The sequence below is a fragment of the Urocitellus parryii genome, chromosome 1 (genome assembly GCF_045843805.1).
Source record: "Urocitellus parryii isolate mUroPar1 chromosome 1, mUroPar1.hap1, whole genome shotgun sequence".
NCBI lineage: Eukaryota > Metazoa > Chordata > Mammalia > Rodentia > Sciuridae > Urocitellus > Urocitellus parryii.
The window spans coordinates 282,998,547-283,026,277 of NC_135531.1; positions in this window are offsets into that span (position 1 = coordinate 282,998,547).

Genomic DNA, 27,731 nt, shown 5'->3' on the forward strand with positions numbered 1-27,731 from the left:
CCAATACAAAGGCACTTCATAGAGGGCGGGGGTAGGGAGGATGGTCCCCCTCCTGCCGGGGAGTCTGTGAGCCGAGACCCGCTCCAAGGGCTGCTCTGGGAACTGATGGAGACACAGAGCGGGCTCATCTCTGTTCATGCTCCTGGGAGACAGTGTCCAGTGGGACTTGCTGGCCAAGCACTTCCCCAGGACCGGGGCACCCTCTGTCACTTCACGGAGGCCAGGGGAGGCCAGGGACATTTGGTGTGTTTGAGGGTGCAGAGCCCTGAGACCCTTCTATGCACGTGTGGGAACCAGCTTCCCTGCAGCAAAGTCTGCCACCCCCATCTGCCTGATGTTCTGGTCCATCCTTGACCCTCAGAAGAGCCCCTCCAGAGGGTCCCTGGCCTGTCCCTCCTGTGGTGGAGCCCCAGAGGGCAGGGGCTGTTTTGAAGGCCCCTCTCCTGGACCCAGCATGAGCCGTCGAGTTCTGTCAGGATCCGCTAAGTGCTGGGGATGGATCTGTCCACCCCTGAGAGACCAGCAGTAGGAGGGAGGGTCCGGAAGGTGTGCAGAGCTCCCGCCAATCTATCATGAAACAGCCACACCCCACCGAAAAGCAGGGGGCTTGGACCCCACTTCCCCCCCAGCCCTGTGAGGGAATGAGCCTGGCCTCGGTGGGCAGGAAGCGGCCACCGCCTGGACACACGGTTGGCACAAGTTAAATGCTGGCAAGACCACACCAGAGGCCGCAAAAGCAGGACTGTCGCAGGCCGAGTGTCAGTGGGCAGAGTCGCCGAGAGATGGCTGGACAACCCCTGGTCCACTTGAACACGCCGATGCCCAGGGAGACCAGGTACAAAATGGCACCAACACCGAAGTCCAAAAAGCTGGGCTCCCAGTGGCCAGCAGTCAGGAGCAGCATGGGACGCGGAGCTGAGGTGAAGCGAGGCTCGTTCACCCACCCACGAGACAGGACTGCACAGTCTGCAGGCCAGCAGCCACTGACCCCCAGCTCTAATGGGCCACAGCGTTCTATGCAGCGTCTTGGATAGAAAGAGTCCCAGGGAACTGAATCACCAGCGTGTCCAGCCCCCGAGCACACCACGTTCGTTCCATAGACCAGGAGACTAGTCTCAGCAAAACCGTGCCACAGGTCAGGCCAGCAATGCCGAGCTGGGGTCTCCCTGGCAGAGTGGGGCCCGCCTGGCTGGCCTTGGGCGGGTTGCCTGCAGTGGCCAGCACCCAGCCCTGCAGGAGCGTGTCCGCGTGGTCTGACGAGCCCCGTGGAGGTCGGGCGGCCGTGGGTGTTGCTTTCCCATTTAGAGACCTGTGGGAGCTCTGGGGGGCTCCTCTAGGGCATTGCTGGTGGCCCTTGGTAGGCTGGGCCTGGGAGGGGGATGGTCAGCTGAGGGGGAGGGACACAGATGGGCCTCCTTGGGTGGCTGAGCCAGCAGGGGGCTGGCCCTGTAGATGTGTCCTGGCTGAGTGGCCACCCGAGGCCTCCCTCGAGGCCTGGTGACCCAGAGCCTGGGTGCTGCTCCTCCTGAGGCCCTGGTCGCCTCCCAGGCCACAGGGTGGGAGCTTAGGAGTTCTAGTGTGGATTTACCAGGTGTATCCTGGCAAGTTGGGCGGGGGTCCCCTCCTGCCCTGCCTCTCCTGTGACAGTCTACTATGGCGAGGCCCCTGGGTGGCCCTGGGGGTATGACACGGGCTCCTGCTGGCTGCAGGCCTCAGAGGGCACAGGGGCCCAGCTGCCTGCCCCCTCTGGCCTGGTCTAGGGGAGGGTCCTTCCTCCTGATGAAGAAGGACTCGGGGGAGCAGCTTCTGCTGGACGCCGCTCCAGCTTGGACGTCTGTGGACACCTACTGGACAGCACAGGGCAGGCAATGTCCTTGCAGTCACTTCTACCTCCCGGGAGTCAAGGAGGCCCCAGCTCAGGGTCACACGTGATCAGGAGGAGAACTGGTGGCCAGGCAGGCCAGTACCTTCAGCCCTCCTGGTCCATGGATTGGGAGGGGTCTGGGGTGGCTCGGCCTGGTCAGAGTCCCTTATGGGATCCACTGGGCCTGTGACACCAGGGTTCCATGGGCAACGGGAACTGGGGAGTGAGGCTGGGTCGGCATCCTGGCCTGGGGTCAGTTTGGAGGTGTCCTGAACAGGAGCTGGGCCTGCCTGGCCATGGCCACTGGACCAGCCAGGCTCCTCTCGAGGGTGAAGCTGAGGTGTCTGGGTGGTGGGGTCCGGCTCGGACAGTCAGGGCGGCATGTCTGTGTGTGCACGTGTGAGTGTGAGTGTGTGTGTGCAGCTGTGTGTGGGTGTGAGGACCCTCACCCCACCCTTCCCAGGAGGCCTGGCGTTTAGTAGAGACAAGTGTCCAGCCCTTCCCCCAGCCACTTGCAAAGACCTTCAGGGCTCTGCGGGTGGCTCCTGGGTCTCACCCTGTGCTTGGCAGATGGTGCTGTCATCTTTCTCAAGGGTGATGGGCATTCAAACATGTCACGTGGCTCTTTGGTACCTGGGCTGCGTTGAACCAGGAACAAGGGAGCCCAGTGGCGGGCTCTGGGGAGGTTGGCGAGCCTCCGCTGACTGCTCCTGGAGGTCAGACATTCTGGGAGGCGGGGAGGCTGCGGGCCCAGGCCCTGGACGTGTGCAGCCTGTGCTTCTCCAGGTGGACATGGATAGTAGCTCCCTGTCTGGGGCTATGGCCAGGGAGGTGGCTCTCTGTCTGGAGGCCGCCCTGGCTCTCCTGTTCCGGATCCTGCTTTCCAGAACCCTGGGGTTCCGCGAGGGAGAGTGTGTCTTCCGGAGCAGCCGCCTGTCTGCGCAGAGGGGAGGGAGGCTCCTGGTGGAGCGGGTGCAGTGTGCCAAGTCCTGTGTGAGCTGGCCGCGTCCACCCCATGGCATCTGGCCTGTCTGCCTTCAGTGGGCAGATCCCAGCAGTCCTGCGCGGGCCCTGGGCCTCATCTTGGCTCAGCCCCAGGCACAGTTCTTGTTCCCTACAAACCAGGGCCTGGCTGGGGGGCCGCAGGGTTGCCCAGGGCCCTGTGGACTGTGGGTGGCCCCTGCAGAACCCCCAGGCCGGATGTGGCCACAGTAGAGCCCATGCCACAGGAAGCAGGGCCCGCGGCTCAGATGCCTGTCCACCCCACACACTTCCTACTCCATCCTCTGACTCCACCCCTGGGGAAGATCTGGGTTGTGGGTGAGCTGCGGAGGGGCCTGGGCAGGGTGGGTGTGCCAGTGGGACAGGACGGCCATCGCCTGATGCTCCTGCCTGGGTGTGTACAGGAGGAGACCCCAGCTGCTCTGAGGCCTTTGTGGAGGACACAGGAATGGCCGTCAGGAGTGAGGCGTGTCCCTCACTGTATGTTCTGATAGGATTTGTCAGTCTCTCCTGAGCCAGTGTCAGGCCCACAGAGACACCCACTCCAGGGGAACAGGTGGTCCTTTGTCTGGCGTAGGGAGAATCATGGTCCCCTTCCCCTTCCCCCGGGCAAATCTCAGGGGCCCCAAAGTGGGGACAGCCCCTCCACCTCCACCTCAGCCCACCTTGCTAATCAAGTGGCCTGGGCCTGTCCAGGGTGAGGCTGAGCCAAGAGCAATGGAGGACAGAGCAGGGGGAGAAAGTGTCCAGGTCCTGGAGGGCCCCTTCTAGACCCCGGGAGGAAGGGCTCTCTCTCTGCATGTGGGTGGCCCAGGGGCTGTCTTCGCTCGAGCCGCTGAGGGCAGCGCTCAGGCTCAGGCGGAGCAGGTGCGGCTGCAGACAGCTGGGCTTCCCAGGATGCTTGGGGAGTGAGGTCAGTGGCCTGCCCGGCCGCCAGCCGCACCCGGGGCTATTTTGGGAGCCTCTAGTTCTGCTGGCTGCTCCCACCCCAGGGCTCCTGGAAGTCTGGTTAGAGTGTGGACAATGCCCCTCTTGTCACACATATGTCCCCTCAGGGCCTTCCTTGCCCTCAGACACAGCTGGTCCTGCCCAGGGTGGACTCCTGGCACTGAGGATGCAGGCCTGGCTCTGGGTCCCAGGATGGTGGCAAAACTGGAGGCTTGGGGACCCCAGGAGGAGATAGGTGGGCAAGCTGGCCAGGCAGTGTCCCTGGTCAGAGGTGTCCCAGAGCCCCTGAGTGCCCATGCCTCTGGACAACTGATCTTGGACAAGGCCCACCATTCTCGGGCACTGGAAGTCCCCCTAGGGCCCTTCTCTGAGTGGTCCCAAACCCTGAGCCTAATTCCTGAGAAAGGTGATCAGGGGACAGCCAGGGCTTACTGCTCGGAGAAGCTGGCCCTGCCTCCCCCGCCCGGCCTGCTGCACGCACAGGCCTGGACAAAGAACTGAGGGGAGCTTCGCGTACTTCTCCCTTTACGACTAGAATAACTATCAGAACCTGCCACGTCCAGTCCTGGTCAGGTACCTGGTCCTGCGGCTTGAAGCATGTGGATCCCGACCTCGGAGCAGGGGCCTGACCTTGGAGCAGGGGGCCAGTTCCTTGGAGCAGAGGTCCTTTCCTTGTGGCCTTGGCCCTGACCTTGGAGCAGGGGCCCTGGCCTTGGAGGAAGGGCCCTGGCCTTGGAGCAGGGGCTCTGACCTTGGAGTGGGTCCTTTGCTTGTGGCTGTGGCCCTGACCTTGGAGCAGGGGCACTGACCTTGGAGCAGGGGCACTGACCTCGGAACAGGGGGCCATTTCCTTGGAGCAGGGGTCCTTTCCTTGTGGCTGTGGCCCTGACCTTGGAGCAGGGGCCCTGACCTTGGAGCAGAGCCTTGACCTTGGAGCAGGGCCTGGCCCTGGGGCGGGGTCTTATGCAGGCGCCGAGAGGTGGGAGGAGGAGCTCCCTCCAGCCTGTTACCAGGGCACTAACCTCATGCTGAAGGCTCTACCCCCAGGACCTCGCCACCTCCAAGGCCCGCCCCAGTACCACTGCCTTGGACATTAGTGTCCACCTGTAAATTCTGGGGGACATGCACATTTAGACTGTGGCAGCCCTGTAGCATCCATCCCCCTAAGTCCAACCGACTGGTGGTCCAGAGGCTCGACTGCACCGCTCCCTGGGCTGCTGGGGGGCTGGGCCTGGCTTTGAGGGAGGCCGCTGCCGGCCTGTGCCCAAGAGGGTGCTCCCGAGGCAGACACCAGCAAGGACATCCACTCTAGGGACACAAGAGGCTGTGGGGTGGATGGGCGTGCGTGGAGTGGAGGCAGTGGAGGCTTTGCTGGGACCGACCACCCCAGCTCCTCCAGGGGAGGGTTCCGTGCCTCTGCAGGGCCAGCTGCGGGCGGCACAGCAGGGCCCACCGGAACCTCCTCAAGGTGTCCACGGGGTGATGGAGCTCCAAGGCATGGGCAGGTGCTGTGGCCAGGAGGCCAGCTCTGGGTAGATGAGCCCAGGACACATCCCTGGCCAGAGGCCAAGGTGGGGCAGAACTCGTGGTTCCTGGTGTCTCCGTCCTCACGGCGGAATCTGGGCTCATGGCCTCCAGCCCTCCTCCCACCACTGCCCTGCCCAAGCCCCCTGCCCTGGCCCTGCCCAGTGGGGTCTGCTGGTGACTAAGGGCAGATGATTCCTGTGCTTCATTTCTGGTCTGTGAGCCTCACCATCTTCTCTTCCCCAGCAGAGTGTGGACCACATGGACTGCACCGTGAGTGTGTGTGTGTCCACGTGGGCGCGTGAGCATGTGCGTGGGCCTGCAGGGTGGCTCTGGGTCTGGACACCACCTGGCCCTCTTGCAGATTCACCGCGGTCTTCCTCCTCCCGGCCTCTCAGAGCAGCCGTGGGCGGGGTCCTGGCAGCCTGCTGGCCCAGGGCTCTAGGGGTTTCCGCCGCCTGCGTCACTGCCCGCCCTGGTTTGCAGTGCCCCAAGCCCAAGACTCAGGGCTCCCTCTGCCTCTGGCCCTCGGCAGCACTTCCCCGAGCTCTCCCGACGGTGCTCTCGGACCAGAGCCCACGTGGGCCGGGGAGGCAGGGTGAGGTCGCTGCTCCACGGAGGGAGGCCAAGCTGCCCCCAGATGGCTTGTCCCTCAAGATGGAGGCTGCCAGCCCAATGTCCCCTCCCCAGAGAAGCAGGCTGGAGGAGGGGGTGTGTGGGTTTGGTTCCTCTCCCTAAGCTGGGTGGGACCCCTGTCCCTGGCAAGCCCGGCTCTCTCTGGAGTGTGGTTTCTGGGACCTTCAAGTTCAGAGCAGGAGACCCGCCCTGGATGAGCTCCCAGGACCGACCGCGGAGGAGACGGGCCGAGGCTGGGGACAGCCGGGCTGCCTTGGGCTACTGTTTGGCAGCTCAGGACAGCCATGGTCAGAGGTGAGTCCTGGTCCTGGGGTCAGCAGCGCCAGGTCTTACAGGTGCAGTGTCTTGAATGACTGGAGGGGCCCCTGGGTTTCCCTAGGGGGCTCCATTAGGGCTGGAGTCTACCTTTGAGAGAAAATGGATGCAGACTCCAAATACCACTCAGAACCTGGGGCTCTGCTCAAGTCCCCAAGCCTTGGCTGAAGCAGAGAGATGGAGGCCCATCTCCTGACACTTGGAGAGCCCTTGGCCCTGGGGACCTCTCTGGCCCAGCGTGCTCCAGGGCCCAGGATGGAGGAGCAGCCTCAGAACCCGAACCACAGGGTGCAGAGGAGAGCCGTCACAGCCAGGTCCTCCCCTGAGCCCAGGCCGGCCTGAACCTGCAGGTGAGGCTGCACTGTACCCGATTCTGAGGGTGGCATCAGGGGTGTCCTGGCTCCCAAGGGCTGGGGGCTCCCACCCTTCCCACGACTCTGCCTGTGCCACGAGAGACGAGAGCAGGGCTGCCAGCCCACCTGTCCCAAGAGGCTGTGTCCTGATGACCATGAGGAGCAGGGGACAGGGCGGCCCATGAGGATCCACGAGTAGGGATCCCGCCAAGAGGGAGGGGAAGATGCTCACAGCCTCCTCTTGGGAATCAGAGCGGCCAGCGCTGGGGCCTGCACTGGACGAAGCACATGGGCAGGAGCCCAAGGAACCTCCCAGCTCATCTCCAGGGGGCTGGACCCTCCTCCAGAGGACAGAGAGACTGTGTTCAGTTCCTGAGAAAACAGGGGCCTAGGTGACAGCGGGAGGGTTGGGTAGTGAGGGAGTGGAAGGCTGGACTCAGGGTCTCCTTAAACCCAAACAAAGCAGGGGTGCTGACCTGCAGGGCTACAGGGGGGAGCAGGGGTGCTGACCTGCAGGGCTACAGGGGGGGAGAAGGGGTGCTGACCTGCAGGGAGGGGGGGAGCAGGGGTGCTGACCTGCAGGGCTACAGGGGGGAGAGCAGGGGTGCTGACCTGCAGGGCTACAGGGGGGAGCAGGGGTGCTGACCTGCAGGGCTACAGGGGGGAGCAGGGGTGCTGACCTGCAGGGCTACAGGGGGGAGCAGGGGTGCTGACCTGCAGGGCTACAGGGGGGAGCAGGGGTGCTGACCTGCAGGGCTACAGGGGGGAGCAGGGGTGCTGACCTGCAGGGAGGGGGGAGCAGGGGTGTTGACCTGCAGGGCTACAGGGGGGAGCAGGGGTGCTGACCTGCAGGGCTACAGGGGGGAGCAGGGGTGCTGACCTGCAGGGAGGGGGGAGCAGGGGTGTTGACCTGCAGGGCTACAGGGGGGAGCAGGGGTGCTGACCTGCAGGGAGGGGGGAGCAGGGGTGTTGACCTGCAGGGCTCCAGGGGGGAGCAGGGGTGCTGACCTGCAGGGCTACAGGGGGGAGCAGGGGTGCTGACCTGCAGGGCTACAGGGGGGAGCAGGGGTGCTGACCTGCAGGGGCCACCTCTGTCTCCATCACCCCTTGGGTCCATTCATTACCAGGTCCTGGTGAGAATGTAGCTTCCTGGAGGTGAGGGATCCTGTGGATCCCCAGTGCCTTGCGCGTCCTGAGCCAGGTCTGGGTGAGGTGGGTAAGGCCGAGGTGGGTAAGGCTGGAGTCCTGGGGTCTGGTCAGGCCCACCAGCAGGGCTCTGGCAGTGGTGCCTGAGGGCATTCCCTGGAGTGGCAGGCTCCCCCAGCTGTGCAAGCTCAGGGGTATGGCTTACCTCTCTGGTCCCACTTCCTCTTTGTAAGCAGGTGTGCTCTCCCCTCTGGGTTGCTTTGAGGGCCAGGAGACGTAGGGTGGTGCTGGCCCAGCCTGCGGTGCTCAGGGTGTCGCCGTCTTCTCACCAGAGAGGACATGGTGGTGGGGGAGTGTCCAGGGAGGAGAAAGTGCTTTTGGAGTACAGCATTGAGGCAGACGAGGACAATGAAGCTGGGAGGCCCAGCCAGGTGGAGGCCCAGCCAGGTGGAGGCCTGGGCCAGGTGGAGGCCCGGCCAGTGTAGCTTCAACAGTCTGAACTAGGCCATCTGCCCACCAGGAGCTGGGCGTCCACTGGACCACTCAGCCTGCTGTGCTGGTGATCCCCAGCTAATACCATGGCCTCTGTCTGGAGGAGGGCCCACAGGACACTCTTGGTGATGAGCGCTAGGAGCAGCTTGGGCCTGGGGCCTGGTGAGCCAGTGCTGGCGGGACGGCCTGCCGGTTCGCCTGCTGGGCCTGGCCGCCCTGTCCTTGGGCAGAGGTGGGCTGGCCGAGCTGGAAATCCAGCTGTGTTCTGGAATGCAAGGACCAAGAAATAAAGAAAAATCAATTTCCAATTACTTTTAAGCTCAAAGTTATACAGAAAGACCAGCTCAGAGGGGTGTCCTAGGAGCCCTGTCCTGCTAGGAGGGCAGTCCTCCTGGCTCTGCGACCTCGGTGAAGGGCCCTCCGTAGCCGGACGCCCTCGTCTGCCAAGGACAGGGCTGGATTTGACAGGGCCCTGTTTCCGTGAGCTCCTGATTCTCCCTCCTGATGTTTCATTCAAATTGTGATGATCCTGGGCCTGGGGAAGGGTGGCCCTGGCCCAGGGGGCCAGCAGGGTGGCTCTTTCCTGCTGCCCTCACAGTCCTGGTGAGCTGGAGCAGGAGGTTCTTGGCTCAGCAGGACTCGGTGCTGGCAGCTCTGCAGCCTGACATCGTCACAGCCACTGCTTGGCTTCTGAGAGCTTTGCGTGTGGGCAAGAGTGGGGCAAGAGTCCACGGGGGTCACGCACGGCTGGCGGGTGCTCTTCCGGAGACGTCCGTCAGACCCAGGGAGCCAGACTTTCTGCAGTTGCCTCCGAGCCCAGCCCTTCCTGAAACCCGCCCTCGGCTCTCTGCCCCAGGCTCAGCTCTCACCTGCCCATCCCGCTCAGGACAGCCACGCGGGCGGAGTGACTCCCCGGTGCTGACCCTGCCCCTGGACCCCCACGCCCCCACACAGCCCTGCTCTGCAAGGCTGGCAGGTCGTGGGACACCCAGGAGGGCCTCCGTGGGACAGAGTCAAGCTGAGTGCCAGGCGACTCGGTGACTCCCCTGGGCTCCAGAGGGCCTCTGGAGGTGAAGGCTCTGCAGGGTCCCCTCTGGACACCAGGGTTCCCAGTATCCCCACTGTCACCGGAGCCTGCTGAGCTCCTGCTTCATCCAGAGGGGACACTCCCCTCCTCCAGCAGCCTCCAAGAGTGCTCCCCAAGTGACAGGCAGGTTCCTGGTGGGGTGGACGAGGGGACACAACTGTGACCCTCGGGGCACGTCTACCCTGGGGTGTGCCTTGCAGGGATGGGTGGGTGATCCTGCAGCGAGCACTGCTCTGGGCGGGCCGGGCCCCCTAGCAGGACAGGGCCCTGCTGACCCAGGCTCGCTTTCTTACTGGGTCAGACAGCAGCAGGTGAGCGGGTGTGGGGGTGTGTAAGGCAGTGAGTGCCCCAAAGGCCTCCCTGGTGCCCTGGCTGCACACGTGTGCACACTCAGCCCCACACAAGCACACAGATGAACACAGGCACACACGTGGACTGGGCACGTCCACTGCAGAGTCAGATCCTGCTCTGGTCCGCACAGGGCACGCCTGTCATCCACGATGGGTGGCCACCCTCCACCCATTCAGTGGTGTTCTGGGATTCACGGGTTGCTTCCAACCAGGTCAGGGGCAGGGACGGCTCCCGGGGGGTGTTCCTCTGCAGGGTCTCCCTCAGGTGATGGGGTGGGGCTACAGATCACAGACCCCCGCCCTGTGGGAGAGCAGAGGGGCCTCGGGACCTGGGTTTTTTACTGCACCGGGAAGACACGTTTTCCACATTTACAACCCACCAAGCCACCCGGGGCGGCCGCCGTCTGTTGCTGAGCCCCTCCCTCCATCTCTTGGCTGCTGGACCCTGGCCGGCGCCCTCTCTGTTGGACAGTGTGCGACTGCTCCATGGCTGGCTTCTACCCAACGTGTGTCCTGGGCATCTTTCCGTGTCACATGGCCCTCCAGGCACCCTGGAAGGAAGCCCCAGCGCTCTGCATGGACATAGGGAGCTGTCTTTGACAAGGTCTCGCGAACACCGGCCAAAGCACCTCCTCAGACCCTGTTTTCTCCCTGCTAGGATCGTTTGCAATAAATTCCTCAACGCGGAATTGGCGGGCGAGGGTCTGTGCCCTTAGAGACCTTGATATTTACTTTGGAGCTGCCCTCCCTCAGAGGCGGGTGGCCTGCTCCATGCCCACTGGAGGAGGGTCCCCGTCCACGTGCCCACACTTCCCAGGCCTGGGACCCAGGAGCACTTCCTGCCGCTTCCACTTAGGTCTTCTGCTGCCAGAGTGGTCAGTGGGCACTGGCCTGGGGCTGGCGGGTCCCCTGGCTTCGGGGTCTCTCTTCCCTGGGAGTTGGGGAGCAGCTGTCCCCTGCCCAGCACCCTCTAGGGGCGGCCTGATGCTCCTTCCGGGCAGCGCCTGGAGGGCTCTGCTGGGCTGAGCAGGGCTTTCAGGGAGCTGTCCCCTCAGATCCAGGTCCTCTTCCAGCTGGACCTAGTTTCCATCTGCAGCAGAGTGCCGTGGCCCCTGGGGGACTGCTCCTTTCTTCCTCCTGGCTCTGGGCACAGTGGCCCTCTGGAGGGCTCTCAGGCCGCGCCCTCTGAGGACACCTGGAACCCCGTCTCTTCCTTCTGTGCTCCCCGAGGTCTGCAGGTGTGTGTTGTGGGTCAGCGCTCACCCTCCTGACCTGAGCCCTCCCACGACCTGCCTGCCCTGGGGTGTGGGCTCCTCCCTGCTGTCCCCACACCCCAGGACTCTGCTCCACAGATGGGCACTGCCTCTTGGAGAAGTTGTGTCCCCAGCCTGTCTGCCCTGCCTGCTCAGCTGTGCACGGCTGGTGCGGAGGGACGCCTGCCCCACGTCTCCCCAGCACCGTCTTCCTGGCCGTGGGAAGCAGGTACCAGGCATCAGGGCTGCAGCGGAACCCGAGATGGGCTTGAGCTGAGTACCTGTGGGAGGGAGGTGCTGGGCAAGCTGCCCAACTGAGCCAGGCAGCTCTCTCCGGGGCCATTGGCTGTCCCTGTCCCCTGGGGTGCTGGCCCTTTCCCAAGTCCTTCTCCCTCAGCGGCAGCCGCCCTTCTCTGGCCCGGCCACTGTCCCCGGCGAGGGTCTGCCACTTCTGCCCCTGGGCTCATGGGTATCTTCTGGTTGTCACCGATCAGTGCCCCCCTTAGTAGACAGTGTGGACCTGCCTTGGCCCAGACCCCATCTCCACGGCTGCATGTGGGCCGAGCCCTGGGGGACAGGGCTGGCTGGGGACGAGGACACAGGGTCAGAGCTGGCTTGTGCCCTGGCTGGGCTGGCCCTCGTGCCAGGGTTCCTGCCTCCTGGAGGGAAGGGCAAGTGCAGTCCTGGCTGGGCAGGAGGTGGCATGGGCCAGGGAGGGGACAGGCAAGAGCTGGGAGGCCCCTCCTGTCTGGGATCTACGCCACCGTGGCTCAGTCTCTCAGGGCGAGCCTGCCACCCTGGCTGGGGACACCCTGGATGTTCTGCCATGTTTGGTTGAATTCAGGAGCAGGTGGGGGGCACTTCCTGGCCCCCACCCCCCACAGCACCACACCACTGCTGAGTCCCCTCCTGGCTCCCAGCTCTGACCTCCAACCTCCGAGTCGTCACAGGGGGTCCAGCTTCCTGGCTGAGCACGGCTTTGGCCAGATGCGGTGGCACAGATGACAGCTCTACTGCTGCTGTCCTCCGTGGGGGGTGGGACAGAGGTGTGCAGCTGGAGCCCCCTCCCATCTGGACACCACTCTTCTAGGGGCTCACACGGGCCCTGCCGTCCCCAAGAGAGAGGGCTGCAGAGTCTCGGGAACGAGGAGGGCGGAGCCACGCCAACCCCTGGCCTTGGTGTCTCCCTGTTGTCCAGGGCCCCACGAATGCAGGTGTCCCCAGCCCCACCCAGAGGGTCACCCTGTGGGTCTGTCCTCTGAGGTGGTGCGTGTCCCAGGCTGGTCTCGCCTGCCCGGAGGCAGGACATGTGTGGGACCCCCACTCTCCTCAAGAGGGCAGGGGCCTGGGGCTTCGGGGGTCAGTTCACAGACACCGCGAGCTGGGGTCTCGGCCAGGCTGGAGCCCGGCCCTGTGTGCACCGTCTCCTAAAGTTCCTGAGCAGGCGGGGTCTGCGCCCCTCTCCACGTGCAGGGACCCGAGGCTGGGGACACTGAGTGGTCCTCATGGGGCTGGTAGGGAACTGCGAGGAGGTCAGCTGGGGTCCCCGGCGTGCTCTGCTGCTGGCTTTGCTGGTGGACACTGGAGTTCATCACCTGGTGCCACATCCCCCATCGGAGGGCAGCTGCTGCCGAGAAGCAGATGCAGGTCCTTGTTGGTCCGAGGTCCTCCAGCAGGGTTCTCGGGCCCTGTCCCATCTGAGGCTGTCTGGGGGGCACTGGTTTCCTTGGAGACCCCTGGGCACCCCTCCTGGGGCTTCCTGGACACAGACCTGGAAGCCAGCCACAGCTCCTCCTCACACTGGGCAGACCAACCCGCAGGGCTTCTCGTGTGCCTGTGAGCAGAGGCCTGGACCTCTGTGTGGTAGGGTCCTGTGGTGAGAGGTCGCACCAACGCCCAGTGGTCACAAGAGGGACGCTTGGAGACTCCTGGCCTAGACCTCTGATGAGTTTCCTTCCTCCCTCCCTTCCTCTCTCCCTCCCTCCCTCCCTTCCTTCCTTCTTCCCTCCCTCCTTCCCTCCCTTCCTCCCTCCCTCCCTCCCTTCCTCCCTCCCTTCCTTCCTTCTTCCCTCCCTTCCTCCTTCCCTCTCTCCTACCCTCCCACTTTCCCTTCCTCCCTCCCTCCCTCCCTCCCTTCTTCCCTCCCTCCCTCCCTCCCTCCCTTCCTTCCTATCTTCCTTTTAAAATAGCCCCTGGCTTGGAGAGGACAAAAGAAAATGGTAAAACAAATTGTTTAGGCTATCATAAAGCAGAGACAGAAATGTTCAATTCTTGGTTACTTCTGAAGACTCACGACAAGCAGAGATTCTGAGCTGAGCTGGGGACACGGGAGTCTGCAGTGACCTGGCTGGGTGTGCCAGCCATCCATTACAGTACTGAGGAGGAACATGGCCCAGACCCAAGGGGGAGACGCAGACGGGTCTCAGGGCCAGACCAGGTGTTTGTACGTGGACAAGGCCTTCTGGCTGGAGCTGAGAGGAGGTCCCCAGCCAGCGGCCAGGGAGGGGCACATTCTCCAGAGCAGGAGGCCACAGTTGCACTGGACCACCTGACCACCTTCAGCCAGTTCCTACAGGATCCACGAGGGCCTCGCCGTGCCTGCAGGCCTCCCTGACCGGCAGACTCACTGCCCCACACAGTGCTGATTCCATGACCTGTCAGCGGTCACTTCTCAGCAGTGCGGCCTGCTCCGCTGGGTCACCTGGAGACCAGCTTAGCAGGAGGGTGTGCAGACCCTCTTAAGGATCCTGATCGGAGGGTTCCTGAGATACCACAGACCTCCTGAAGAGTGTGCCTGATCTCTAATCCCAAACGGGGCCTTTCATCAGTGATAAGGGTCCTGGAGATCCAGCCGTCACGAAGCCACACAATGACTGGAGCCCCAGGAGGGACATCCCGTAGATGGCCTTGACACAAGCCTCTCTGCTCTGTCTCATCTTGGTACTTCAAAGGAGCAGAGCTCCCGAGGGCTGATGTCCACCGCCCTGGAGCCCCACCTCGCACACTCACACGCACCGTCAGAGATCTGCCTGTGATCGGCACTCAGGCACGGCCACGCAGACGTCTGGAGGGGAGTCGGCTCCAAACAGGAGCAGATTTCAGCAAGAGACAGCAGCCAACGCAAGCAGACGTAGCTCGTCTTCATCAAGGGCTCTGCAGACAGAAGTCAAACCGGGCTGGGTTTTAACAAGATGCACATGATCGGCGATGAGGGGCTTGGCCTAACGTCTTCAAACAGTGGCTCGTGATGACAAGGGTTGTCTGCAGAAAGGCTGACGGGGACTCGCGCCTGCGTGGACCATCTCTGTGACTGGATTATTCCAGAGTGACTGAATTCACTAAAATGATCTTGATTGTAGGCTACTATTAACATGCCACAGGGCCCACATTTTTCTTTTAACCAGGATAATTTAAAACAAATGTGTCAGACCAGGAATACATGAGCATGTTTGTATAATCTGACCAGAAGCAGGAGGAAGTTTCTGGTGTCACCCGGCTCCACGCCACCAACCAGACCCTGTGTGGCTCTGACTCAGCTGCCTTCCAGTTACCTGGGCACGTGTGCATCCAGAGCCACCTCTGGGTGACCCTCAAGGATTCATCAACACACAGGAGTTTCCTCTTGCTGCCCAAACTAATTGCCACAAACTAATGGCTTGAAATGATACAAATATTATCATTGCAACATAGAATTGATTAAAATCATGACTCAAATATGATTCGTTTTTCCACCAGGTCCTCCAAATCAACTGCGTATTTTACTTTCAGCACATCTCAATTTAGACCGGCCACGTTTTGATGGCATGGGGTAAAGACTGAGGGCTGATCTTTTGTCCCTGGAAGCCAGACTAAAGATGAATGCTGTCACAAAGCCAGGAGCAGATCAGACAGGACGGTGGAGAGGTCCAGAAGGAACTCGTGCAGTCGTGCCTGGACTCGGCACTTCCGGAAGCTTCAGGAGTGGCACTGGGCATTTCCTCAGTGCTTCAGCAGTTAAAGGCACAGGGTCAGCCCTGGCCACCTCAGCTGTTCCTGGCCATCAGCCTCATCTCCATCTGGGACTCAGGAAGGTTTCAAGGGGGCCATGGCCAGTGCCTTTGCACTTCCACCATCTGCATGAGAACATGTTGGTCCCTCCAGGACCCGGGGACAACGCACCCAGGGACAGAGACCAGCCCTCACCCCCAGCTACCAGAGGCCCAGAGCCTCTCCTGTGGACCTCCAGCTCCGGGACTGTAAGGAATCATCTTCTCTTGTTCATAAATCACCCATCTCTAGTGTGTTGTTAAAGAGACCCAAAGGGTCTGCGCTGGACCCTGACAGAGCTCGGCCGCTCAGAGAAGCCCCCACCCCGGCCCTACAGAGGGGTCAGAACGTGCTGCTCCGGCTGCTGCAGTGAGGAGCGGCCGGGTGGGGAAGCTGGCCTCCCAGGGCTTCCCTGGCAGAGAGGGCCGGGTGCCGAGGAGCCCTGTACCCCCAGCTCACTTGGCCTGGGAGGGAGCAAGGCCAGGTTCAAGTTTTCAGAGCATGGGGCACCAGGGTGGGCCTCACGGGGCACCTGCCCCCTCTTCCAGCCCAGTGCTGGCCCCTGACCATGGCTCTTGGCCTCTGCTCACTGCTCTGTCTGAGACAGCCCCCCAGCCTGTTCTCAGGGCTTGGTGACTTCTGGGAGGTGTGGCTGCCCTGCTGTGCCCAGGGCTCATGGAAGCTGGGCAGGGTGTGGACGTCCCTTTGGCTCTGTCCCCGTGGGATGCGGCCAGCCCTCCTTCCTGGTACCGGCCTCTCTGCAGATGGAGACAGGCCTGTCCTGGGCTACATGGTGCAGCGGGTGCCCAGGACCTCTGTCCCGGCCCACCCTGCCTGCTGCGGGGGGGGGGGGGCTCTGGGCAGTGTGGCGAACACTGTCCCTCTGCTGCCCTCACAGAGATCTCCTCCGTCCTGGGGCCAGGCAGCTCCGAAAGGTCACCTTGGCCTCTGGAGCCTGGAGGGGAGGAAGCAGGCCTGCTGCAGAGCAAGGCTGTTCCTGGGTCCCCGCCAGCACAGTGTCCCGTCCATGTTGTGCAGGACTCTGGGCAGGGCAGGGCACCCACCCAAGAAGGGGCATCCCATGACAGTGTCCCCAGACTCCCAGGGGCACGTTGACAAAGGGGCCCTTGAGCCAGAAGTGGGGCCCATGGCTGCGGTGCTGGCCCCTGGGGGTCAGGGCCTGGTTGGACCTGCCCTGGAATTGGAAGCTGTGTAGGCAGAGGGGACAAGCGAGGGAGGGAGGCCAGCATCTTCCCCAGCCACGTGGGCAGCCAGCACTGGCCCAGAAGCACCCTGGCCGTCGTGAGGGAGGAGGGCCAGCCAGGCCAGGAGTCCAGAGCCCTGCTGCCCAGTCAGGAGGCCCCAGTGCTGGGCAGTGGCTTGGTGGCATGTGTCTCCTGTTCCTGTGCTCCCAGGACACACGGTCAGCTCAGCTCATGACCGCTCTGCATTCCAGGATGAGGAGGCCCACCTGAGCAAGCACAGACCTGGCCACGGGCAGCCCCTCCACCTTGGGGGAGCTCTCAGTCCTGCCCAGCAGGTGGGCTGTGCAGCAGGCCTTGGGGCTCAACCATGTCTCCCCCCCTGGAAGGCCCCCCGCCCTGATCTCTGCCACCTAGACTCTGACAATGTACGCCTGTGTGTGTCTGTGTGTGCCTGTGCACCTGTGAGCACCCATGTGTGCCTGCACGGGTGCTCACAGGTGCACGGGCACACACAGACACACACAGCCACATGCACGGGCACACATGGGTGCTCACAGGTGCACACAGGTGCATACAGTTGCACACAGATACACATAGGTGCATACAGGTACACATAGCCATGTGCACAGGCACACACAAGCACACCCAGCCACATGCACAGGCACACACAGGCACACACAGGCACACATAGGCACACATGGGCGCTCAGGCACACCCAGGTGCAAACAGACACAGGTGCACACAGGTACACATAGGCACACCCAGCCACATGCACAGGCACACACAGGCACACACAGGCACACACAGGCACACATGGGCGCTCAGGCACACCCAGGTGCAAACAGACACAGGCGCACACAGGTACACACAGGCACACCCAGCCACATGCACAGGCACACACAGGCACACACAGGCACACATGGGCGCTCAGGCACACCCAGGTGCAAACAGACACAGGCGCACACAGGTACACATAGGCACACCCAGCCACATGCACAGGCACACACAGGCACACACAGGCACACACAGGCACACATGGGTGCACAGGCACACCCAGGTGCAAACAGACACAGGCGCACACAGGTGCACACAGGCACACCCAGCCACACGCACAGGCACACACAGGCACACACTGGCAGGTACACACATGCACACACCCCCAGATGTTCCTCATCTGGGCCTGATTCAGGAGGCCAGTTTGCATCCCCGTGGCCAGTGATGGTGGAGGCTGGGATGTGCCTGGCCCTCAGCCAGCCTCCTGTCCAGGACTCCTGCAGGCCCTGCTGGGCTGGCTGGGCTTCTCTCTGGCCTCCCTCTGCCCTGCACTAACATTTTTTTTCTCTTGTCCCATAAGACCCTTTATCCTTCCCTGTAACCCACCCCTAGAGGATGGCCTCACTGTCCTTGGGCCGGGGGATGCCCAACCCAGGGAAACCACCAGGGCCACAGACTCCAAGGTGGGGCTCCCCGGCTGGGCATCCTTCTCCCTCATCCCTCTGGAAGCCTCCACCCTGCCTCTTCACAGGGCCTCCTCTGTGTGCTCAGAGCTCTCACGAGGACACTGGTCATCGCACTTAGGTCCCATCCAGGCCCAGGTGACCCCACCTGAGACCCTGATTTAACTATGTCTGCTAAGACTTTTCCCCACTCAGGTTCACTGCCAAGCGGTCACCCCACGACGCCCGTGATCCGTGTGGGTTGGAGGCAAAGCTGTGAGCTGCCCCCACCTGAGTCTGTGTCCGTCTCCCTGGAGTCGGGCAGCCCCCTGACCCTTCTGCTCCAACCCCAGCCTGCCAGCCTCGCCATCCTGTGCCGAGGGCGGGGCTGGTTCCTTCCCTGGGCTCGGGCCAGCGCAGCCCGACAGCCACAGCTCCAGATTGTCCTCTGGACATTGCCAGTCAGCCGAGGTGGGTCCCAGAGATGTTAGACATGACGCTCAGGGACGCGTGACCCAGAGGGCCATGGGCGAGTTGGGCAGAGGACAGTGCCTCCACCCGGCCCCACAGCTGCAGCGACCAAGAGCGGCCACTCACTCTGCCCTCTCAGGAGCCACCCGACCTGGCTGAGCCTGTGAGTGGGTTTCTGTGGCGCCCCACCCCACAGAGGAAGAGGACGAGGTGCAGGGCTGGGGGGAGCTCAGTACGGACTCCATTTAAAATGCTGAGTCCCTGGGTAGCATCTTTTCCAGGTGGGCTCCAGGAGCCGCTCCCTGGCCGCTCCAGGCAGCCCGGGTGGACCTGATGGCAGAGGAGAACCGGGTTCCCACCTGCCCCCACCCAGCCCACCCTGCTCCCCTCTGAGGCCCTGGACCCCACTCCCTGGACTTGTCCGGAGCCCTCAGGCACAGCATGGCCGTTTCTCCTGGCTCTCTGCCACCCACCCCAGCCCACACCAACTCCCGGTCTCCCACTCGGGCTCCCAGGCTCTGGAGGGACCTGTCCTCCTGGACTCGCTGGTCTCCTCCTTTGGCCTCCCGTCTGCGGGGGCCTCTGCTCCGTCCCCTCTGTCCTCCTGGGTCTCTCCTTCTGAGTGGGATCCTTTCTTCTCACTCAGGTGTGGTTTTGAGAGTGAGCAGAGGTCTCTCCTCTGCCTGGAGGTGCTAGGTGACCTCAAGGCTGTCTGAATCGCAGGGGCACCTCATCCGCAGTCCTCGTCTAGAGGGCCTGGAACAGGTGGGCCTCACACCCGCAGGCATGGACACTCGACCACCACCAGGGACCATCCCAGGAGGGACAAGACGTCAGAGATGAAGTCAGGTGCCACCTGCTGCAGGCAGCACACCACAGATCCCGGGCTGGAGCCGGGCCTCTGGAGAGCAGAGCCGGAGCCAGGGGCAGATGAGTCCACGGTGGGGACAGAGAAGTGCCTGGACAGACTGCCACCCTCAGCTGAGGTGCAGCTGGGCAGCAGCTGAAGCCGGGGGACCTCACCTGCGCTGGTGTGGGAGGGCATAGAGTCCCAGCAGGGATGGAAGGGCTTATTGTCCAAAATCCTCGGAAACACACACAGAGCGACGCCCTGCTCAGGAGAAACTGCCGGAGGGGACAGACAGGAGCAGCTCGGAGCCAGGGGACCCACCGGGAGCAGCGGAGCCCGAGGTCACAGTGAGCCACAGCAAGCTGGTGGCAGACAGAGAGCTGGCGTTGACAGACCGACCGCCCCCAGGTGAAACGGAACGGAGGGACACTCGGATGACAGGAAACCCCAGAGAAGGACTCAGCCGGGAGAGCAGCGAGGAGGTGACCACGTCAGGAAAAAGCTAGAAAACATCCTTTCAGAAATGAAGACCAGACTGGAGAAATCACAGGAGAGGACCACCCCAAAACAGTCTGAGGAAACCCAAGTAAGAGGAGCAACACTCAGAACCTTAAAAGGAAAGAGGGATGAGAGGCGTCTGAGAGGAACTGGGGCTTTAGTGAGGCCGACCTGACCCGTGGTGGTCGGCAGCCCCAGAGAAGGAGCCCCGAGCGGAGGGCACCGTCCTTCGGCGTCCTCCCAGGCGACTCCCCGGGAATGCGAGGCGACCGGAGGTGACTGATGGGAAGACAGGTGTGTTCCGGGGTACCCCCCAGAAGGAGCCGTCCAGGACACCCAGCAGTCACCGACCTGACAGGAGAAGGATCTGCTGGCCATCGAGCAGAGGAGCAGCGAGTCTCGGGGAAGTCAAGTCGGCTCCTCTCGGGCTGCAGGCCGCAGCTCTTTCTGCAGGAAACGCAGTAGGGGCCGTCAGCCTGTTGAGGGACAGCCCTGCTCTCCGCTGGCTTTGACCACAGGGTGCACGATGGCTGGGGACACGCGAGGGCTCCTGGGACGTTCGTTTCTTGAGTCACGACTGAAAAATCTTCCTGAAAACAAGCTTCATAGAAATCATGGTGTCGGCCTTCAGCGATGGAGGGCTAGCCCAGTGCTGAACCGGTCATCACGTGAGGGATGAGAATGAGCCGGCCGGAAGGCAGGTGGGGCTCGCAGGGGACGCAGACTGGGTGGTCAGGGGTGGGAAGTGCAGGGGCTGGTACCTCTGCTCGCTGCCGAGGTGGTGCCGAGCGCCCGGGGTAAACACGTGGCGTACCCCGCCTTCCCTCTGTGGCCTGGAGCCAGGGATCACGGCGCAGAACAGAGGTCAGGAAGAAGAGGGATGAGTGGGTCAGGAGGAAAGTTCCTGGGATCCAGGACCAAGTGGGAAGTGGTCGTCATGAACCGGGCCCCTTCCTCTCCAGGGTGCACACACACCGGCCTGAGGCTCTGCCCAGAGAGAAGTCTAGAGGTGGAGGACCATGAGCCCAGTGGCCCCGACTGTGCCCGGGAACTACCGCCGCCCACAGCCACACCCCGGCTGCTGAGGACTGCTTCTGAGTCTGAGCCCAGGCAGGTGTGTGGCGGCCTGGAGTGCCTGGGCACGGACGGCTGAGGGCGGTTAGAGGTGGCAGGGGTCCGTCCGGGGTCCAGGTGCCGACCAGAGGGCCCCGTTGGCCACAGACATGAGCTTCAACAGGCAGGAGAAAGGCCGTCCATGGAAAGCTGCCGATAGGTTCGCTTCACTGTGATATTTTTGGTGCTGGGAATGGAGCCCAGGGCCGCCCACCACTGAGCCACAACACGTCTCTTGTTTTTGTTTTGAGACGTGGTTTTGCTCGGTTGCCCAGGCTGACCTTGAACTGCTGACCCTCCTGCAGTGGCTGGGATCAGATGTGACGGCCACACCTGGACTAGGTCTCTCCATGAGTCCTTAAATATGGACAGTCGACTGCCGTTTAACAATCACTCCAAATTCCTGTGACTTGAAACAAGAGTCAGCGTCTCACCCAGGGAGGATGGGCAGCTGCCCACAGCAAAGCCCAGGCCCCAGGGGCATGCTGGGCCTCAGGGGCTCCGAGGCCAGCCAGCTCCCTGGGTGGGCTCCCTTCTGTGTGTGCCACACGCCCTGAGGGACCCCAAACCCTCACCTGGGCTTCACACCTCAGGGCAGCCCGATGGGCTAGAGGACCTGTGCTCAGGTGGGAAGGGACCAGCACCGTCCCCGTCAGGCGCTGCTGTGACGGCCCATTCTGCAGGCCTGGAGGACGGTGAGTGAGAGAGGTCAGCGGAGGCCCTGGACGGTCCTGCGCCGCATGACTCCCTGAGATGGAGGTGGAGACAATGTGGTCATCCGAAGGCCACTTGGGCCGCCCGGCCCTTCCCTCGGCCTCCTGCAGCAGTGTTTCCCTGGGACGGTGCCCAGGGGACAGTGTCCAGGGCCAAGTCACTCCTGGTTGTGGGAAGCTGTCACTGTGGGACTGTACCCTTCAGCAGGACCTGCTGTGTGGCCTCTCTGTGACGTCAGTGAGCATGTGCCGTCCAGGGAGGGACTGCAGGTTGGCCGGAGCTGCGCCCCCTCCAGTCGGCTGGGTTCGGAGCCTCCCTGAGGCCCACGGACCGGCCACGCAGCAGGTCCCCCCTGGTGCCGCCGAGGACTCGCGCATCATCGAGTTCGTTATTTAAACAGCATGTGAAATCGTCTTCGCACACGTACCTTGAATTCATCATGACCGGGTCAGCCTGGCCGGAGGTCCTGGGCCAGCCTGCAGGCGACTGGAGATGCCCCACCTGCCGCCCTCATGTCCTCGCTCCCCCACGGGGTTCCCAGAGGCCCTGGCCCCTGTCCTGCTCCGCTCCACGAATCCACACTGCGTCTACGTGGATTCAGCGTGCCTGGCAACGGTGGCGTTTCTGTTCTGGGTGTTGTAAAAATCCATGATTCACTTTCACCTCTCATCAGCGGACTCGCCTCAGGAGGGCACACGAGGGGGCCGCGGTGGCTCGTGCTCTCTGACCGCCATCCTCTGCTCTTGCTGGCCTGGGGAAGACCTGGGCTTGCAGGTCTGTGGCGGCGGCTGGGCCTGGTGCGCGCGCCCTGCTGGCCACACGTTCACCTTCCTGATGGCCGCAGAGGCTCCCTCAGACCCCGCCCACGTCCTCCTGTGCCCAGGGCTGTCCCATGCTCCTCCAGCCTGCAGTCTGCGCTCAGCACCTCCCTGGCCACCGAGGTCCTGGCCTCCATACCCTCCCTTCTCCTGGCCGCAGCAGCCCACGCTGGACACTCACCTGGTCAGGCAGATGACCTGTACATTCTGTTCTGAATCCAGGATTAAATCTTCTCTACCCAAAAGTTTAAAGTCTAACATTTTAAGACCAAGAGTGTTTACCGTAAGGCAAGTACGCAAATACTATTTATCTTAAGACCAAAGAGTTATTTATATTCTTTAACTGAAACTTTATTATATTGTTTATTTTAGAGAGATGACATCATTTCCCTTACGGTCTAGCTATTTGCTTTCCTAGAACTTGAACCGCCAGGTTTGGCACTCTGGCGGGCCCTTCCCTCAGTGAGCCCAATGCCCCCACCCCAGGCGGCAGCTCCTCCGGGCGTCTGTGCCGCTGGCCTGGTTGGAGGCCGCTGCCCCACGCTCCACAGTACAGGGCTTGGGTCCCACCTTCTCCCCCCTGGCCGGTGTCCTGGATCCCTTTTTAGAGAACACATCCTCAGCACAGAAATCAGAGGGAAAAATAGGCAAACTGAACTCTCACGACTAAACGCTGAGACGACACCCACCCAGTTAAACAGTGAGCAAAGGAGTTGAAGGTTTCCCAGGAAAGACCTAGGAACAGCCGGTAGGCAGCAGGCGCGCGGGCACTGTCAGGGGAAAACTCGGCGATGCTTTAAAGGAAAGAATAAAGGAGAAGGGGACAGTGCTAGGGCCCATGGAGGATGCAGGCCCACACGCTCTGTGGGAGGGCCTGGCCAATCCTAAAGTGTCCACGTACAATGGACGCACAGCCACAAAGCCCGTCCCTCGTGTACACCTGAGAGATTCGAAACACGTAGCCACACATGGTACACAAATGCTCCCAGCAGTGTCAGGCGTGACCACCAGGAGTGGGGACTGCCCAGCCCCAGTGGGGGAGCAGATGCTGGTGACTGCCCATGGAGTGGAATGCTATATAGCTATGAAAAGGAGGCACCTGGCAAGACACACAGTATCTTGTGCTCGAGATTCCATGTGTTCAAAAGGTTCAGCACAGGAAGATCCTCGGGCACAAACGTCAGGGGCTGTCACACCAGTGAGGGGAGAAACGAGGAGACGGAGGATCTTGTCCAGAGCTTGAAGGTCAGGATTAGGGAGTGAGGGGGGCTGCACTATCTTGCAGGTGTGCTAATGATCGCTGGACTCTGCACCCTCCCGTGAAGGACTCATGGTGCGTGAATTATAGAAATGAAAATGAGCACATCCTCACACGATTCCCACTCAAATGCTGCCCGGGAAGGGCACCTGAGACCTCCCGGACCTGAAGCTCTGTCTTTCTCACATCTTGCTTCCTGATTGGCTGATTGATGGATCAGTTAATCGCTCCATGGAGCACACCCCACAGACCACCTCCCTGGCTAATGTCTTCGTGGTAAACACCTGGGATTTCAGGAGCAAAGTGGCCGAGCACAGGCCTCTGAAGCAGTTCTCCGCTGATGTCTGTTTGTAGAGTCGATCACGATTCTCAGAACTGCAGCTCGATATGGAAAACCAGGTGTGGCCGAAGCCTCGCCGTGCCCTCCAGATACAATCGGTAGATGTCGGATGTCAGCAGAGGAGAGGGGTGTGCTGGGGCCTAGATGCACCGCCACCCTCCTTCTCGCTGGGCGGTGCCTCCCCGGGTCACCGCCTTCAACATTGTCACACTTCTTCCTCAAACGTCATTTGTGACCTCTATGCAGTCTCCACCGAGTCTGTTCCATTTTAGGAAAGGGCTGGGGCTGATATGGGACGTGCTGTGACTCCCTTCCCAGGACTGGAAGGTGGCTTCAGGCAGCACTTCCACAGCACCTGGTCTCCAGGTGTGGACATCGCTGCCTGCGGCCCCGCTGGGTCTGGACTCTCGGTCCTCCCAGGCAGGGCTCTGGTGGCAGATGCCAGACGTGGTTCGTCTGAGTGACCGTCTTCTTTTTCATCATTCGGGTCTCGGTGTCAACCTGTGTCATCTGCGAGGTCTGGGTCCCAGCTGCTCACCCGAGAGCTGAGCAGACTGAGCGCCTCCCTCGGAGGCTCTAAGGAGCTGCCGTCCCCGGGCTCCGCCCCCGGCTGCTGGCGTCACACCCTTCCTGGTCATGATCCCAAGACTGCTGGCCCACAGCCCCTGAGGTGGACAGCACTGGCCTCTGGCTCTCAGTCCTCCTCAAGAACTCCTGACTTCTTCCAAGTCCTACTTGTGTCCCTGCCTCCTGCTCTCAGGATAAAGCTTGACCCCTGGCTTGGCACGCCTGGAGCCAGGTCCCTGGGCGGCAGCTGCGAGAGCCCCTGTTTGCAGTGATGCCTGCTGCCATGGGTCTGGCCTCTGCCACGCCAACACGGCCCCGTGAAGCCTAGGAGGTCCCAGAAAAGAAGGCCCAGGCCACTGCACCTCTGTGCCCCGGGCTGCTCCCTCCAACCAAAGGCCTCTCCCCCCCCTGCCTGGAGGGGGCAGTGAGGATCTCTCCGGCTGCTCGGACATCTCCTTTCCCTCCTCTGGACCCTCTGGGACAAGGACTAAGTCATTGTCTGTCCCCAGGGCCCAGCCACAATTGTGGACTCACTAGACAGCTCCCCATGCCAACCTGCTCCCCTCCCCTGATGGACGGCACCGAGTGCCCCCGGCCTTGCCTCCTGGTGGTGGCCTCAAGCCTGTGTCTCAGGCCAGGACGACGGCCAGGGGGGAGGCGGTGAGCGCCCTGAGCTGGGCGCAGAACCCACTCCAGGTGCAAGGGGAACCATCTCTCCCCCAGCAATTAAAAGAAAAAAAAAACCAATGCAAAGAAATGTCCAAGGACCAAAACGTCAACATTTCACAGAAAAACAGGGTTGGACTGTTAATAGCCTGTGTCAGAGCCCAGGGCATGTCCAGGACCAGGACTCTTCTCCTGAAACTGTCCAGAACTGCCAAGAGGTGGCACACGGGCCACATGAGCTCCTAGAGCCCTGTCCAGGAGGCGTGGGTGAGACAGGCCCGGGCTCAGGGCTGAGCGGCCACCCCCGCTAGTGCTGCCACCCTGGGGTCCCCAGAGGGGGGCTCAGCGTGGGAGAGGCCAGTCAGGCAGAGCAGACTTCCTTATGTCCCCTCTCCTCTCCGGCCCTGAGTGCAGGAAGGTGGCTGAGTGGAAACAGGGATTCAGAGATGGTCAGGGCCCTCTCCTCTCCGGCCCTGAGTGCAGGAAGGTGGCTGAGTGGAAACAGGGATTCAGAGATGGCCAGGGCCCTCTCCTCTCCGGCCCTGAGTGCAGGAAGGTGGCTGAGTGGAAACAGGGATTCAGAGATGGCCAGGGCCCTCTCCTCTCCGGCCCTGAGTGCAGGAAGGTGGCTGAGTGGAAACAGGGATTCAGAGATGGCCAGGGCCCTCTCCTCTCCGGCCCTGAGTGCAGGAAGGTGGCTGAGTGGAAACAGGGATTCAGAGATGGCCAGGGCCCTCTCCTCTCCGGCCCTGAGTGCAGGAAGGTGGCTGAGTGGAAACAGGGATTCAGAGATGGCCAGGGCCCTCTCCTCTCCGGCCCTGAGTGCAGGAAGGTGGCTGAGTGGAAACAGGGATTCAGAGATGGTCAGGGCCCTCTCCTCTCCGGCCCTGAGTGCAGGAAGGTGGCTGAGTGGAAACAGGGATTCAGAGATGGCCAGGGCCCTCTCCTCTCCGGCCCTGAGTGCAGGAAGGTGGCTGAGTGGAAACAGGGATTCAGAGATGGCCAGGGCCCTCTCCTCTCCGGCCCTGAGTGCAGGAAGGTGGCTGAGTGGAAACAGGGATTCAGAGATGGCCAGGGCCCTCTCCTCTCCGGCCCTGAGTGCAGGAAGGTGGCTGACTGGAAACAGGGATTCAGAGATGGCCAGGGCCCTCTCCTCTCCGGCCCTGAGTGCAGGAAGGTGGCTGAGTGGAAACAGGGATTCAGAGATGGCCAGGGCCCTCTCCTCTCCGGCCCTGAGTGCAGGAAGGTGGCTGAGTGGAAACAGGGATTCAGAGATGGCCAGGGCCCTCTCCTCTCCGGCCCTGAGTGCAGGAAGGTGGCTGAGTGGAAACAGGGATTCAGAGATGGCCAGGGCCCTCTCCTCTCCGGCCCTGAGTGCAGGAAGGTGGCTGAGTGGAAACAGGGATTCAGAGATGGCCAGGGCCCTCTCCTCTCCTGCCCTGAGTGCAGGAAGGTGGCTGACTGGAAACAGGGATTCAGAGATGGCCAGGGCCCTCTCCTCTCCGGCCCTGAGTGCAGGAAGGTGGCTGACTGGAAACAGGGATTCAGAGATGGCCAGGGCCCTCTCCTCTTGGCCCTGAGTGCAGGAAGGTGGCTGAGTGGAAACAGGGATTCAGAGATGGCCAGGGCCCTCTCCTCTCCGGCCCTGAGTGCAGGAAGGTGGCTGAGTGGAAACAGGGATTCAGAGATGGCCAGGGCCCTCTCCTCTCCGGCCCTGAGTGCAGGAAGGTGGATGACTGGAAACAGGGACTCAGAGATGGCCAGGGCCCTCTCCTCTCCTGCCCTGAGTGCAGGAAGGTGGCTGACTGGAAACAGGGATTCAGAGATGGCCGGGGCCCTCTCCTCTCCGGCCCTGAGTGCAGGAAGGTGGCTGAGTGGAAACAGGGATTCAGAGATGGCCAGGGCCCTCTCCTCTCCGGCCCTGAGTGCAGGAAGGTGGCTGAGTGGAAACAGGGATTCAGAGATGGCCAGGGCCCTCTCCTCTCCGGCCCTGAGTGCAGGAAGGTGGCTGAGTGGAAACAGGGATTCAGAGATGGCCAGGGCCCTCTCCTCTCCGGCCCTGAGTGCAGGAAGGTGGCTGAGTGGAAACAGGGATTCAGAGATGGCCAGGGCCCTCTCCTCTCTGGCCCTGAGTGCAGGAAGGTGGCTGAGTGGAAACAGGGATTCAGAGATGGCCAGGGCCCTCTCCTCTCCGGCCCTGAGTGCAGGAAGGTGGCTGACTGGAAACAGGGATTCAGAGATGGTCGGGGCCCTCTCCTCTCCGGCCCTGAGTGCAGGAAGGTGGCTGAGAGGAAACAGGGATTCAGAGATGGCCAGGGCCCTCTCCTCTCCGGCCCTGAGTGCAGGAAGGTGGCTCAGTGGAAACAGGGACTCAGAGATGGCAGGGGCCCTCTCCTCTGTGGGTCATTTCCTGGAGTCCTGTGTGCTTGGCTGACATGAAACCAATTAGTGGACACAGGGCAAGTCCAGGCTTCGAGAGTCCAGGGTGGGGATGCCTGGGGATGGCAGGAGAGCCCGGGTCCTGGCCGTCCCATCGGGGACAGAACTTGTGGAGCTGGTGACAGGAGAGGACACCAGCTCTGGCTGTGATGTTCTGCGTGGGGTATTTACTCACCAGGGCTGGGGGTTGAGTGCTGTCCCCACCAAAGATATTTTGAAGCCCAGTATCCGTCAGCCGACCTTATGGTACATGTAGGTAAGGTGAGGTCACACGGGTTAGGTCACCCAGGACACGTGTCCTAAGGGGAGACATTTGGAGACATCCAGCCTGCTGTGCTGAAGCCCTCAGGCCAAGACGTC